This window comes from Ictidomys tridecemlineatus, chromosome 3 (assembly GCF_052094955.1).
Source record: "Ictidomys tridecemlineatus isolate mIctTri1 chromosome 3, mIctTri1.hap1, whole genome shotgun sequence".
In the NCBI taxonomy this organism is placed as follows: Eukaryota; Metazoa; Chordata; class Mammalia; order Rodentia; family Sciuridae; genus Ictidomys; species Ictidomys tridecemlineatus.
Window position 1 is genome coordinate 139,388,080 of NC_135479.1, and position 15,074 is coordinate 139,403,153.

Here is a 15,074-nt window from a genome sequence, read left to right on the forward strand (position 1 = left end):
CCGGAGAATTTCTACCAGATTTACACAATGAAGGATTTCCCACAGGCTCAGGCCAGGGACTAGTTAGCCAACCCCATTTAATGACTGGATTTTATTGATCCTTCTGTCATTATAGGATAGATGGCCAAGAGCAATACTACACGCTATTAACCAATTCTGTGAGCTGGTCGACATGAGTGGTTAGCTGCAAGGTTGCTTTGCAAAAACTGAGACATTACTCGCTACCCTGCCTCCACCTCCAGGAATATTAGCAGTCTCAGTGAGAGCACCTAGCAGAGAGGCAAAACGTCTCAGACAGCTTTACATCCGCAATTTCAGAATCCAGCTGCTTTTTTTACGACTGGTGGCAGCAGCATTCACAGTGACTCAGATCGTTTCCAGCACTTTTAAGTCCAATCTCTCAGATCAACCTAAATATGTGATAGGAAATGATGCAGGATGAAATTGGGCCAATACTTTATTCCAGATGTTTAGGCAAGCAAAGAGGTATACTTAAGAAAATATATGGGAAACATACCGCAATGGAGTTGGCTTTGCCAAATGGGGATTTTTCCTCCCCAAGACTCCCTCAGCATCTTAGTGGGAGGGAGTGAGAACAGCTAAATCTCTAGGAGGCCAGAACCCTGATTCAGATAGGATCTCTGGCAGGAAATGAATGGGGGCATTTCATAAATGTGCCTTTGGCCCAGAGCACTGCTTGGACAGTGCAGAGCCAAGTTAACTGGGCCTGTGTGATGGCTCCAATTATTGAGCCCACTAGGCCTCAGTGCCCAGCTCATCTCCTGATGCTATCTCACATCCAGGGTCCCAGGGGTCACAGTGCAGTTTTCTGTACCGTCGTTTCCTTGTTGTGTTTCTCAGGCTCCAGAAGAGGCCACCCGGAGCACAGCAGCTGGACATGTGTCTTCAGAGATGACTGCCAGATGAAGCCCTCTGATAGTCTGGGCGGCTCTGCACATAAGATGGAGCCCCTAACTAGAAGCAGGAGAGTTGCACAATGTCCCTTCCAACTTAGTCCTACTTGGACTTGTGGAGGACCTGCAATGTCACCAAACACTTTATATTTCATATCTCTTACTAGAAAATAGGACAACTCAGACTCATAGAATCTAGGGTTGGAAAGAACCACAGATGTAATCTGGCCCAATTCTCTCACTTGACAAAAGAAGGAAACCAGAAACCCCAACAGGAGAAGGAGCTTCCTAAGATTGCAGGCCAGGTGACAGCAGTGCAGGACAACAATTCAGGGTAGAGGAGGCAAGTACTGCAAAAGTGACCCAGATCCCAAGAAAATGGCTACCGAAATCCTTCATCCTCTCATGGAGCTCTCTCCAGGACCCAGTGCCTAGTGGTGTCCCCAGTGCCACATCCCTCCCTCCAAGGTGCTCTATCCAGACCTGCCCTACCCACTGTTCTTCCCTGCCTCTTCCCACATCCAAGTTTATTCTGTTTCCAGAATAAGCATTCTCCTCCCCGTAACTTAAACTGCTCATGTTCAAAAGCCTGACAGGCCTGTTATCTCTCAGACCTCAGAAGTTTGGGGTGAATTCCTATTTATTTTCAATTGTCTAACTTATTGGCACAAATGTTCTCATAATATCCTTGAGCTATCTTTGCAATATCTCAGCATCTTGGTGACAGCCCCTTTTTCATTCCTGATGTGAGTTATTTGGGCCTTCTCTCATGTATTGTTCAACAGTCTCACCTTAGGCGTGTCTATTTTATTAATTTTTGCAAAGATCACTCTTGTGTTTATTTAGTTTTATTATTTATGTCCTCCCCTTTATTAATTTCTTTTTTTCTGCTTTCTTTAGGTACTCTTTTATGCTTATGCTGATTTCTTAAATGATATACTGGCTCGTTAATTTTCAGGTCATGTTTTAAAATAAAAACTTTGGTTGTGTCTTTGCCAACTTTTCATTGTAATTCTGTCAAGTTTGAGTTATACAGTTTGGAGCTTTATTATTAGGTTCATGCAAGTTCAAAAATGTTATTTCTTTTCCAGTAAATTGTCCATTTCTCTTTATGTTCTGACTCACAATTCCTAAAAATGCTTTATGTCTTAAAGTCTGTTTCATCTGCTATCAGTTTTATTAGCTCACTATATTTTTTTTAGTAATAATTACCTGATGCAGTATTTTTCATTTGTTTGCTTTAATCTCTCTGTGCCATTGTGTTTTAGGTTTGCCTTTGATCAATAGCATATAGCTGCCTTTAGGTTTTTAATTATTTTTAAATCCAATTTGAGAGCTTCTGACTTTTACTGGTTAGGATCATTTCACTTATGTTTACTCTATTAATTGAGGTAATTTTACTTTTTTCTATCATGTTGTTGGTGTTATTTTTTGTCAGATTTTTCTCCACCTCCTTTTCTAGCTTCCATTGAATGGAGTGAATTTTTCTTTATTTACCTATTTAACAGCTTAATATTTCTACATTATGTTTCTATTAGTCTATTTGTTTCACTTAAAACTTTTTAAGACTCATACTTGATATACAATGTGCAAAGATCATTAATTACTCTAGCCTTTCCCAGAAAAAAATAAGAACCTTAGAATCAGAACCATATCAGGCCATATTGGAATATGAGACAAAAGGAAAAACAATCAGTCACATTGATCTTGTGTTTATTGAAATTTTTATATTTGTGCATCATAGACTTTTGTATTAGTTTTTGGTTTAAAAATATCGCCTTAAAATGTCCTTTATCTTAATTTTGACTTTTTGGATGTTCCTTTACATTTTGGGCCCAAGGTAAGCACCATTTATTTCTAGCCCTCCTTAGAACTTTACCTCTGTTTCCATGTTGTATGTTAGTTTTTCCACTATTTTAGTTTGACTTCATTTGATTTTCCAAATATTCTATCCTTGCTATTATTTTATACTCATTGTTTAGATTTCCTGTTGTTGGTCACCATTTTTTTCCTGCTCATCATTGTTTCCTGCATTACTCTCCTTTTTCCCATTTGATTTTCCTTCTTTCTGAAATATTTAAGGTTTGGGTGGAAATTTCTATTAGACCTTGTATATGTCTTTATTTTGCCCTCATCCTTGAACTATTATTCCATTGGATGATTAGGATAATGTCCAGAAGTCTTCCACCTTCTTTTTCTCCCTTGTAGGCAATCTGTCTTTCTCACAAGTTGTTTTTAAAATTTTATCTTTGTTCTTGCTGTCCTGAGGTTTCCTTTGATGTCTCTAAGTGTGGACCTTGTTTTATTTATCCTGCCTGGGATCGCCTATGTTTCTTTTATGTAAGGTTTGTTAATTCTTAAAAATATGCAGCCATTATCTCTGTAAATATTTTATTGCCCTTGTTGTTTCTATAATTTTTTTGGACTCCTAAATGTATACATTTCACTTCTCCTTCTGTTCTCTGAAATTCTTAAAGTTTCTCTGTGAGTTCCATCTTTTTAACCTCCTTGTGCTTCATTTTGGTAAGTTTCTTGTAACTGCCCTCCACTTCATTAATTTTCTCTTAAACCTTATTTAGTCTTCTAACTCATCTAGTAGGTTTTTTTAAATTCAAATACACTTTTTCATAAGTTATATTTACTCCTTTTTTCAAATCTGCTTATAATTTTTCACAGCTTAATTATTATTTTGGAGTTTTATTTCTTCCTTCCTAAAATAAAATTTAAGTTTTGTGTAGGTAACTCATTCTCATGGTTCAAAAATCAAAATAGCATAAAACATAAACGTTGAAAAGTCTCACTCCTGGCCACATTGCTCACACAACATCTATACCTCAATCTCTATGGACAATAATATTTATTAGTTTTATATTTTTCAGTGTTAATATAAATTCAGACACAGATATAAATTTTTGTTGCTTCCCTGCCCCCTTTTCTTAGATAAAAAGTGACTAGCTATATATACTGTTTTCTTTGTTTGCTTTTTTCAGTTAATAACACACCCCTCTCTTCACATTGGTATGCATCAGACACAGAGCATTCTTAACAGTGCTTTGTGTAGACGGATCATGTTTTTTTTTTTTTTTTAATTAAATCAGTCTTCCAAAGAAGAATGTGAGCTGTTTCCATTTTTTTTTCTTTCCCTTACAAATAGTACTGTAGTCTTCTTGTACATAGTCACTTCTTGACCAGGACAAGATCTTTCTTCATTAATTGTAGACAAACTTGTATTCTTCATCTATCTTTCTATTCCCCTGATTTTCTGAAACTCTTGTCCTTCCGTTTGCTGTGCCCTCATTCTTTTGTGCATGGTGTGTGTTCTCCTCAGCTTCAATGTAGCTGTGTGTTTTGCAAAACTCCTTTCATCCTACCTTATGAAAGAGTTCCCCCAAAGCTTGCTGTGTTTACTTCTCCATGCAAATTGAAAATAGCAGCCCGGGACCCATCTTATATTAAAGCCTGGAGTTTCCCACACTTCTAAATAACAAATCCTAACTTAAATTTACATGACACACAGGCCCTGAGTTTTGATTTTTCAAGGGATAATTTTTCACCCTGAGCCCTGGCAGACACAGACATGCTTCCTTGTCACCCAGCTGAACCAGTGCACAGGACCTTTCCTAATCTATATTCTCCCTGGGGGTGTGACCTCCAGCATACTAGCTAAAAGGTCTAGTTCCAGCTGGCTTCCCTCTACAGGGCCCAGGCCTCTTCTCCTGCTACTGTGTGGGCATGAAGCCCTGTGTGGGTATGAAGCCCTACCCCTGGGTTCAGGAGTTGTGATATCATGACCACCATTCGCTCCTCCAGCATCAGTCTCTCCCAGCAGCTCCTCCCACCTTCTCCAGGAATAGGCAGATCTCAGTCATGTCTGCAACAGCTATCAATTCCCTCCTTGCTTCTGGTCCTGGCTGGTGTTCTTCCTTTCTGGCTCATGCACTTGTCCATTTATTTTTAATAATTCTGGTAATGTCTTATCCAGGTATGTGCTGCAGAAGAGTTTATGTTATCCATCATTTCCCATGGTCCTTTTTCTTCCTGAGCCTTATGGCGATTCATATCCCCACTCTAGCTTCTGTCTGTCCAGGACATGTTTGACAAACACAAGTTACTATTCCTTATGAGAACTGTAGGGGTGTAGGCTGGTGGAGAATCTCACAGATAGTTAAAAACACATGAAAGGTTAATTTTAGTGGCTGTCATGGATCCTCTAGTCAGGCTGGAAGTCCAATACATCTCTTTCTCTTCCCATTTTGCTACTCAGTTCTCCTTCTATTCTGGTTAAAGAATCATATGGATGGTGGCTCTTTTACTGAGCCATTTAACATCCATTGTCAAAACAGCCAAGGATGATATCAGTAGAGAGATTTTCATTCAATCCCAATGTTTTCAGAGGGAACAGAAGGTCAAGAGGGTGTAATGAAATACTTTAGGCCACATTGGTGGGGCTGACCTTCACCAGAAATGAGGAGCTCTTTTTGGCCCTGACTCCAGCAGATTGGGGTTTTGATGAACAGTTGTGCCCTTTCATTCTTTATCATAATGTACCCAAGTTCACTGAATATTCAACAGGGCAAAAATCCCTGCACTCCTAGAACATTTGACTCCCACTGGATGAGGGACTCATGCATTGTTGCTATTCCCTGGTTTCTGATGAGGACTGAAGGAGGCATTTCTTATGCTGGAGAGCTTTGGGAGGCCCTGTTCTGTGTGAAACAAGTCAGGGGTTGGGAGGATGTGACCAGCCACTTTAGAAAGAAAAGGGCTTAAACCTCTCCTCATAAGGCTGGAGGGCTTGTTAATGAGCCAACGCCTCCCATTTTTTTCTAAAAATCCATCTTCTGCTGGTCAGCAAGTGGACTGTTGTTAGAGTGATGGAAGTAGTAGGCAGGGGCGGGGGTCACTAAAAGTAGAATAAAATTGCAAAATATTCAGTGATCTTGTGACTTCCAAAGTGAGCCTTGTTGCAAGGTTACTCTGAGCCAGGCTGGGGCCATCCACAGCTCTGTCTCAGTATGAAGCAACCTCATGACATTAGGACGGTTTTTCTTTCTCTCTCTCTTTCCAGAACACATGGGGTGTACAGTAACTAGATGGGGTCCTGCCATCAGGAGAGACTGTGGGACCTCTGCAGCGAGGGCCATCCAGGGCATCTCCAATCTTGCTTGCTGCCCAATTTACAAAGCTGCTTGTAAGATATAAGAGCTATATAAAATTATTTAAAGAATACAAAGCTTTAACAACCCAGAGTCAACAAGGAAAATGTAACTTTAATAATAATAGAAAATTCGAAAAGTCATCAGCAAACCAAAAGAATATTCATCAGAATGTTGTTCTGTTAGTCTGCTCCGTCACGTCTGCACAGGAGAGAGAAATGCTGAGCTAATTCATCAGTCCTCAAGATGAGGAGCAGATGTGCCCTCATAATTACCCTGGTACTTAGGAGAACTGACCTGGAATGAGAGTGTGGCAGCCACATAATCAACTCTGAGTGCTCAATGTCCTTAAATCCACTCCCTCTGGGAAGCTGAAAGGCAGGCCACTATAATTTGAATAAGATGGAAGTCATTTGATTTTGTTAAGTTCCTTACAACACATGGAATTAGAGAATCATAAAATCTCAAGGTTGGAAGGGAACTTAAAAGTCCTTTATCCCATCTGATTATCAATCTCCTTCATCATATCCTGCCAATGGCCCTACCAGCTCAGCCTCGCCAGCTGCAGTGACAAGGCTCACCCCTCCTCCCAGCAGGCTGGGGGGGTTTACCTATTGCTCACCAGACCACAGCTTCTCAGACATCAGATTCCCTACAATTCAACGCTGAGCTATTGGAACAGGCTTCTCTGCTTCGCTCACCATTGACTGACTCCTTGGGAGTTTCCCCAAACCTTTTCCCTTTGTCTCAAGTCCTGTCACATCACTTTGTCCTGCCTCTCACCAGGCACCATTATTTCCAGAGGAAATGAAGACCACAAACAAAAGCTATCAGCTCTCTTCCCCTCTTGCTCTCATCCATTGCTCATCTCCTTTCCCACTTGTACCCAAGTTCTGTGGCCTGCATGTGTCTTCTGAAGTCTGCTGTTGAAAGATCAATCCCAAATATGGCAGTGTCGGGACGTGGAACCTTGAAGAGGTGATGAGGGGATTAAAGCCGTTATAGCATAAGTGGGCCAAGTATCACAGAAGTATATTCTCTTCAACCTTATTTCTCTCTTGATCTTTTTCTCCCACTTTCTTTACTGTTCACTGTGGGATGGCACAGCAGGAAGGCCCTAGCAAAATAAGGACCTTGAACTTTCATTCTCCAAAACTGTAACAAATATCTGTTCTTTATGAATTACCCATGTCAGATATTCCATTATAGAAGCACAAAATGGACCAAGACACCAAGAAAGAAGTATCTCTCTTCTTAAGGCAAAGTAAACTTTCCTCTTTTGTTGGGAATTGCATACCTGCTGTCATCTGTTAAATTTGAATGACCAGGCAAGCCCTCTTCTCCATCTCTTTGGGATCATTCTCAGTACAAGAAAATTTTCAAGCCTTTCCTATACTTAAGAATGCCTCTTCTAGGGAGTGTGACATTCAAGTGACTTCTCTCAGGGAAAAGGAACAAATGGATAGATAGAAATAACTAGGAAGGTTGTTTTCATTCTTGCATGGTTAGTTAAAAAAAAAAAAAGCCCCTCCTCATCCTATTGATCCTCTCAGCAAGGCTCCATCTGCATTAGTTAGAATAGGCTGGGTTATGCTGCTATGACAAACAGCCCCAAATTGAGCACAGAAATGCCCCAAATCTTTCTTCATTTAGGCAAGGTCTTCTACAGACTAAAGTGACTCCTTAGAGCAACTGTCCTTGGTGCAGGGACCCAGAAATGCAAGCTACTCTAATCTGAGGTGCCCACCTTCTCAAAGCCAGGCTTCTTCCTCTTGTCACAGTAGGAGAAGCAATAACAACTTCTAAATCCAAGGGGCTAAGAAATGTTTTTCCTGTGTGCCAAGAGCAAGAAAAGAACAGAAAATAGATTAGAGTTTTACCAACAGCCTTAAATGTGCATTCATTGTCTGCTGCCCTTGCTTTCTACTTCTATCTTAACCTTGCTTTGGCCTCCACCCCTTGTTCTTCAGAGTGCTCAGTCTCCCAGTGACTGATGGTGAACCTGTGAAACCTGGCTTTTCTTCTAGGATCACAGGAATTCAGTCACCTACAGTATCCTCTTCGTGGACTGTGCTTTAATGTTTTACTTTTGGCTTTTTTTTCTTTTCCTTTTCTTTCTTTTATTCCTTTCTTTTTTAAAAAGAAATTTAAAATTTTAATGGCCAGGCATGGTGGTGCACATCTGCAATCCCAGCAACTAAGGAGGCTGACGCAGGAGGATCACAAGTTGAAAGCAAGATTGGATACATTCTGGTGTGGATGTGCTGGGATTTTCTTTTCTTATCATGGTAAACTTACCTAACATAGAATTTACCATTTTAACCATTTATAAGTGTCTGGTTCTGCAGCATAAAGTACCTTCCCCTTGTTAGGTAACCATCACCACCATCCACCTCCAGAACTTTTTCATCATCCCACAGAGAAACTCTGTGCCTATTCATCACCTCCTCCTTCCCTCTACCCCTACGGCTCTACTTCCTGTCTTTGTAAGTGTGACTATTCTAGGGATCTCAGATAAATGGATAAATCATACAAGCTATCCTTTTGGGTACGGTTTATTTCATTAGCATAATAGTACTTTCAAGTTTGTCCATATCGGAACATAAGTTAGAATTCATTTCTTTTAAAGCTGAATTATAGCCCATTCTATATAGATGAATAGAATAAATAATATTCCATTCTATGTCATATTGTTATCCATTCACCTGCCAATGAACATTGCACTTGCTTCTACATTTTAGCTACTATAAATAATGTTGCTGCTAACGTTGATATGCAAACACCTATTCAAGTCATTGCTTTTAATGCTTTCAGATCTATCTGCAGGAGTGGAATTGCTGGGTCATATGGGAATTACCTGCTTAATTCTTTGAGAAATTGCCATAGTGTTTCCCACGGTAGCTGTACCATTTCATATTCCCATCAACTATGCATGAGGATCCAGTTTCTCCACATACTTGATAACACTTTTTGTTTCCTGGTGTTGGCTGATTGTTTGTTTGATAATAGTCATCCTAGTGGGTGTGAAGTGGTAGCTCATTATAGTTTTGACCCAAGTATTGGGTTTCTCTTTTTTAGTTGCAGGATCACTTTTTAAAAAGAACAAAATTATGGCATTTGCCAATAAATGGATGGTAATGGAGAATATCATGCTAAGTGAAAAATTCCAAACTCAGAAATTCAAAGGTCAAATGATTTCTGTCAAATGCAGAAAGTGGAGTAAAATAAAGGAAAGGGCGAGGAAAGGATAGGATGACATAAAGAACCAATCAAATATAAATGAATACATATTAATGTTTTCAGTGTGTTTATTGCAAACATGTTCTCAGTTTTGTTTGCCTTTTAATTTTGTGTAAAATTTTGAATGCAACATGTTTGTTTTATGTGATTAAATCTATTAATCATTTTATTGGCATCATCTAAGTTTACTTGCATTTCCCTCTCCTTCAAGCTGGTAAGTATTAGGTATATCATTTCTTTTTTCTTTCAATTCTTTAGTCTATCTGAAATTAATGTCGGGTAAGATGAGATAACACTCTAATCCATGTGTGTTCCCCATGGTTACAATCAATGTTTCCAGCATCACTTATCAAGTAGATTTCATTTCCCGGATTCATGACCAACACTTAAACAGGCACCGAGTTCTTCATATACACTCAGATCTGTGGAGTGGACCCTGGGAGGTGCCTCCCAGATTCCCCTCCAGAATGAAGAACTTACCCGCCCAGCTGCTGGGGTGTGGGTGGGAGACAGCCCCAAATCTGGGTCCTGCCTCCCCTCCTTCCAGGGACAGATTGTATCCAAGGAGTGGTCACTACAGGCATACAGGACCAGCCACTGTACCCCAAAGCAGGACAATTTTGAAGGGCCACGTGACCTTTGGGTTTGCTGAGCTTTTATTGGACCCCTACCTCAGGTGACTCCCCTCTGTTCAGTCTTGCATCTTCTCCTCCCCTTCCCTTCCTCCCAGGGAGGTTTATTCCCAAATCATTCCCTGTAAACATCCTGCATGTTGATCTCTAGAGTCTGTGGGTGGACATTTAGTTTCATTAATCTATTGATTTTAGCACCATGTATTTTGAATTTTTTTTTGTAGTTTTCAAATACAAAAAGCTTTTTGAATTCTTGTTTGTTATCATCTGAATCCATAGAGTTATGATGTTACGTAGTAAACAAAACCCCATACAAAGACTGGTGTCATACGTAAGTGGTAAAGCGCTTACCTAGCACATGTGAGGCAGGCCCTGGGTTGGATCCCCAGTACCACATTAAACCACCTCCCCCCCACACACATACAAACCATAACAGAAAAATATTCACTTATGAACTCAAACATCTTTTTTCGTTTAAAACTGGCATCTTGAGCCAAGCATGGTGGCATAGGCCTGTAATCCCAGCTACTCAGTGGCTCAGGCAGGAAGACCACAAGTTCAAGGCCAGCCAAAACAGTATAGTGAAACCCTATCTAAAAAAAAAACAAAAAAAAAACAAACAAAAAAAAAAAACAAAGAAAGGGGCTGGCCAAAGAAAGAGTACTGCCTAGTACATGTGAGGCACTGGGTTTGATCACTGAAAAAAATAAATAAATAAAGTAAAGGTATTGTGTCCATCTACAATTTAAAAATATATAAAAAAATTATTTGAAAGCAAAAGTAAAATAAGCCAATCTAGAAAACCAAAGGCTGAATGTTCCCTCTGATATGCAGATGCTAACACACAACAAGAGGGGTAAGGGAGGGAAGAATAGAAGGTTCATTGTACTTTGTGCTAACACACAAAGGGAAATGAAGGGAAGGGAGGGAGAATGGGAATAGGAAAGACTGTGGAATGAACTGGACATGACTTTCCGATGTTTATATATAAACACACCACTGGTGAAACTACACAGCATGTCAACTACCAGAATGGGGAGTTATACTCCATGTTTGTATAATATGTCAAAATACACTCTACTGTAGTGTAAATATAAAAAATACAAAATATTAATAACAAAGAAACAAAGCAATAACCTACTAGCATCTTCCTTTCCCACCAATCTCAGCTGCAACATAAAATATTTTTGCAATGACAACTTATTACAAAGTGAAATTCTTTCAAGAGGCAGTATTTCATAATGTCAATAGAACTTACACTAGAATTGCACTTAAATTCTTAAAAACCAATAACTAAAAAGAATCTAAAACAGCTAAAAGTAGTAAAGGGGAAAATCAACAAGACTGACAAGCTAGTAGCTCTTCTAAAGAAAACTATGGGTTCACTGGTAAATTCTACCAAAATTTAAATAGATACCACTCCTTCTTAAACTCTACCAAGAAGTAGAAGAGGAAGGAACAATTCCCAACTTACTTTACAGGACCAATATTATTACCCTGATACCAAAGCCAAACAAAGACATCACAGGGGAAAACTAAGACTAATACCCTTTATGAGTATTAAATACAAAAATCTTTTTTAAAAAAACCTAACAACTGGGGCTGAGATTGTGGCTCAGTAGCAGAGTGCTTGCCTAGCATGTGCAAGGTCCTGGGTTCAATCCTCAGCACCACATAAAAATAAATTAATGAAATAAAGGTATTGTGTCCAACTACAACTAAAAAATATTTTTTTAAAAAATTTAACCTAAATCATCAGCATATTAAAAATATTATATATCATTGCTACTGGGATTTATCCCAGAAATGCAAAAATGATTCAACATTTAAAAATAGAGTATATCTGGGCATGGTGGCACATGTCTATAATTTCAGCAACTCTGGAGGCTGAGACTGGAAGATCATAATTTTGAGGCCAGGCTCAGCAACTTAGGTCCTCGGCAACTTAATGAGACACTGACTCAATAAAAAATAAATAGGACTGGGGAAAATTCATCCCCTCGTTAAATCCCTAGTACACCCGCCCCCCCAAAAAATGTATAGGAAATAGTCTGAGACATTATCACCAAACTGGGAACTGGGGAGATGGCCAAGACTGACTCCAGCATCATGCAGGATCACCTTGGTGGTGCTCTTGCAATGAATGCAAGATACATGTCAGACGGTGTCTCATCAGATCATTTTAAGAATGAAGAATATTGGTAATCACACTTGTAATTGGGAAAAAAACACTCCAGACTTTATAACTCAGGCTGGGGTGGAAGAGTTTGAAAACAGAAATAAGAGAGTTGCCACTCAAAGGAATTGAAGTTTGCTAGTAGTTTACACTGAAATTTGGAATACCATTTTCCTAAGCTAAAAATGGTTTCCTGCAGCTAACTACTATGTGTTGAAAGGTTTTATATTATAATGCCCATTCTTATCACACGCTATGTAGATAGTTTATAGAGTAATTTCCCCCCAGTTTCTCGAACATAATATCTTTCTGTCTTGGACCTGGTTTGTCAAGCTATTAATTATTAAAAAGTAAAACTTGGAGAAAATGTCAATTTGTAGTACATAACATTAATAGTGGAGGAAAAATATCATACATGATCATTTGGTGCAGAAAAACCATTTGGCAAAATCTAATACCTTTCCATAATTAATACACACACAGAGAGATAAAATGTAACTTCCTCAACCTTATGAAGGGCATTTATAAAAAATCTTATTAAAAGTTATAGCCACAGAAATTAGGCAAGAAAAATATTTAATATCCAGGTGAGAAAGAAAGAAGAAAAACTATCTATTTGCAGGTGGAAAGATCTTGCATATAGAAAACCCTAAGATAGTCATGGAAGTTAACTCCTGTAACTTGGGAGGCTATGGGAGAGGCTGAGATAGGGGACCACAAGTTGGAAGCCAGCCTGGCCAATTTAGTGAGAGCACGTCTGAAAATAAAAAAGGGCTGGGGATGTAACTCAGTGTTGGAGCACTTGCCTACCATGCATAAAGCCCTGGGTTTGATATGATCCCCAGTACCACACACAATCTCTCTCTCTCTCTCTCTCTCTCTCTCTCTCTCTCTCTCTCTCTCTCTCTCTCTCACACACACACACACACACACACACACACACACACACACACACAATCCTAAAGAATACACACATGTGAACACACAATTAGAACTAATAATAAATAAGTTCCATTTATATTTTGTGGAGTAGTTTGAGGTGCGCTTGGTATTTTCCAGGCTGTTTCACATATGACTGAGTAAAAATTTCCAGTTAAAAAAAAAAAAGAATCTCTTTAAAACATTAGAAGCTACTGGACTAGTCTCAGATCTCATTAATGGCTGAGGAAGGTAAGGGACTGTCCCAGGCCAACCAGCTACTTAGCAGTGCACTCTTTTCTCTTTGTCTATATCCAGGGACACCTGGGTATGCTCTGAAGCCCTGTGACCTGGACCCTGGACCCTCCAGGTCCATAATCCCACTCCTTATGCTCCAAGTGCTTCAGCTTCAGGGCCAGCCCTACATCTGGGGCTTCCCCCAACACATGTGCAACCACAGACCCCCATGATTCAAAGCACACCCGATACTCCTTACCTTCTGTACAGGTGCAGCCTTGCCACTCCTTGGGGGGGCCTGAGTGGTGCACCTGGGCCAAAGGAGGTCTTTAAGGTGTTCTTTTGGCCCCCAGTTGGTCCCCTGGTCCACCTGAATGCAGACCGCCTCGGACATGTACCTGGGAAGCAACAGGCCAAATGCAAGGAGTCACTACCCACCTTGGCCTGGTCTCCCTGACCACTCTCACCCTTGGCTGGGAAAGACAGAGCCCAGGGCTCTCATCCAGGAGCCTTAACCAGGCTGCCATTCCCCTCGAGCACATTTCTTGGGGCAAGAACCTACAACACCAAGGAAGAGTGAAATTCCCAGAAACTCCCAGAGTGCCCTGGAGAAAACCCCAAAGGAAAGGAACAGGGAGTGTTAAGGCTGGGAGCTGGGGACAGGGACCAGGGAACTAGACCCAGCATCAACCCCCCCCCAACCAGGCCCAGGGTCCACCACTTGAGCCCTTGGTTGGCCAACTCACTTGGGTCTCAAGGGTGCACTTAGTGCGATGTAACAGTTTCTTGGGCAGCCCACATTGAATGCCTTGTCATACTGGAGGGAGATGAGGAAGGGGAGAGGAGCTCAGAATCAGCAGGACTGGGCACGGCCATCTCCCAGGGACCCTGGCTAAGTTGGTCAGTTAAGCCAGGGCTCAACCTGGGCCTGTGGCCAGGCTCTAGGTACAGGGGTGCCCAAGAGTGACCCAGGGCCTCCTGTCTTCCCAGGCTCCCAGGAAGTGTGACCTCCCTGGACCCACTTGTGAGCAGCTGTCCCCAGACAGTGCTGACCGAGCACCCACCTCTCCTGCCTTCTCAGGGCTCCTCATCCCCTAGTGCTTCCCTTTGCAGGATCCTTGCTCTGTGTCCTTTGCCCTCACCTGTCCTCTCACCTCATCCTTCCAGGTACCATTTAAGGTATGTCTCGTGCTGTTCTGCTCAACTGATCCAAAGATCGTGTCACCACCCTACTCCCACTTGACTCTCTTACCTCTCGATTTTTCTAAAAAATCTACCTTCATTGAGTTTCACTATCTGGGAGACCAGTGGCAGCAGGGGATGCCAAGACATATTTCCCTAGTCAAAAATCAGATTTCCCAGGAAAATCTGAGCCGAAGACCTTCAGTACACAAAGCAGGAAAGGTCAAGCTCAAAGGTCATGTCCCTCCCAGGACACTGACTGGCTTCTCCTCTCCTTTATTCAACTTTCTCTTTCTCCTGAGTTCATCCATCTGCCTCGAACCCTCCTCCTTCCAGACCAGGTTGAGTTTCACTCCAACTTTATGAGCTTTAGGTAGCAAATACTCTGTTATAATGGAAAGTGGCCCAGCAGCACCTCCATTCACCCCAAGTCTCTGATGGACTACACATGAAGACTTTCATCTTCAACACTCATCTTCACCAGAAAGAAAGGTGATTCCACATCAGAACAGCTCTGGAATATGTCCAAAAAGCATCTCAAATCATTGTCCTCTATGAGAATCTGCCTCCTTTAAGGTGTTCACAGCACTTAAGAAATGAGTATACCACCAGGTGCAGT

At 40.8% G+C, this 15,074-nt stretch overlaps 1 protein-coding gene across 22 annotated transcripts in view; it reads right to left on the minus strand.

Annotated features, from left to right (window-relative positions):
* Positions 1 to 15,074, minus strand: part of LOC144376372 (palmitoyltransferase ZDHHC19-like) — a 112,524-nt gene that overhangs the window by 47,810 nt on the left and 49,640 nt on the right. For 9 of the 22 annotated variants that reach the window (XR_013436815.1, XR_013436810.1, XR_013436808.1 and 6 more), the window contains exon 14: positions 13,533 to 13,671. The gene's annotated coding sequence lies outside the window, so the exon portion shown is untranslated. Of the gene's footprint in view, positions 1 to 835; positions 7,040 to 7,817; positions 7,903 to 8,163; positions 9,085 to 9,360; positions 13,672 to 15,074 lie in introns of those variants that run through there. The other 13 variants (XR_013436804.1, XR_013436821.1, XR_013436820.1 and 10 more) reach the window with 7 other exon arrangements.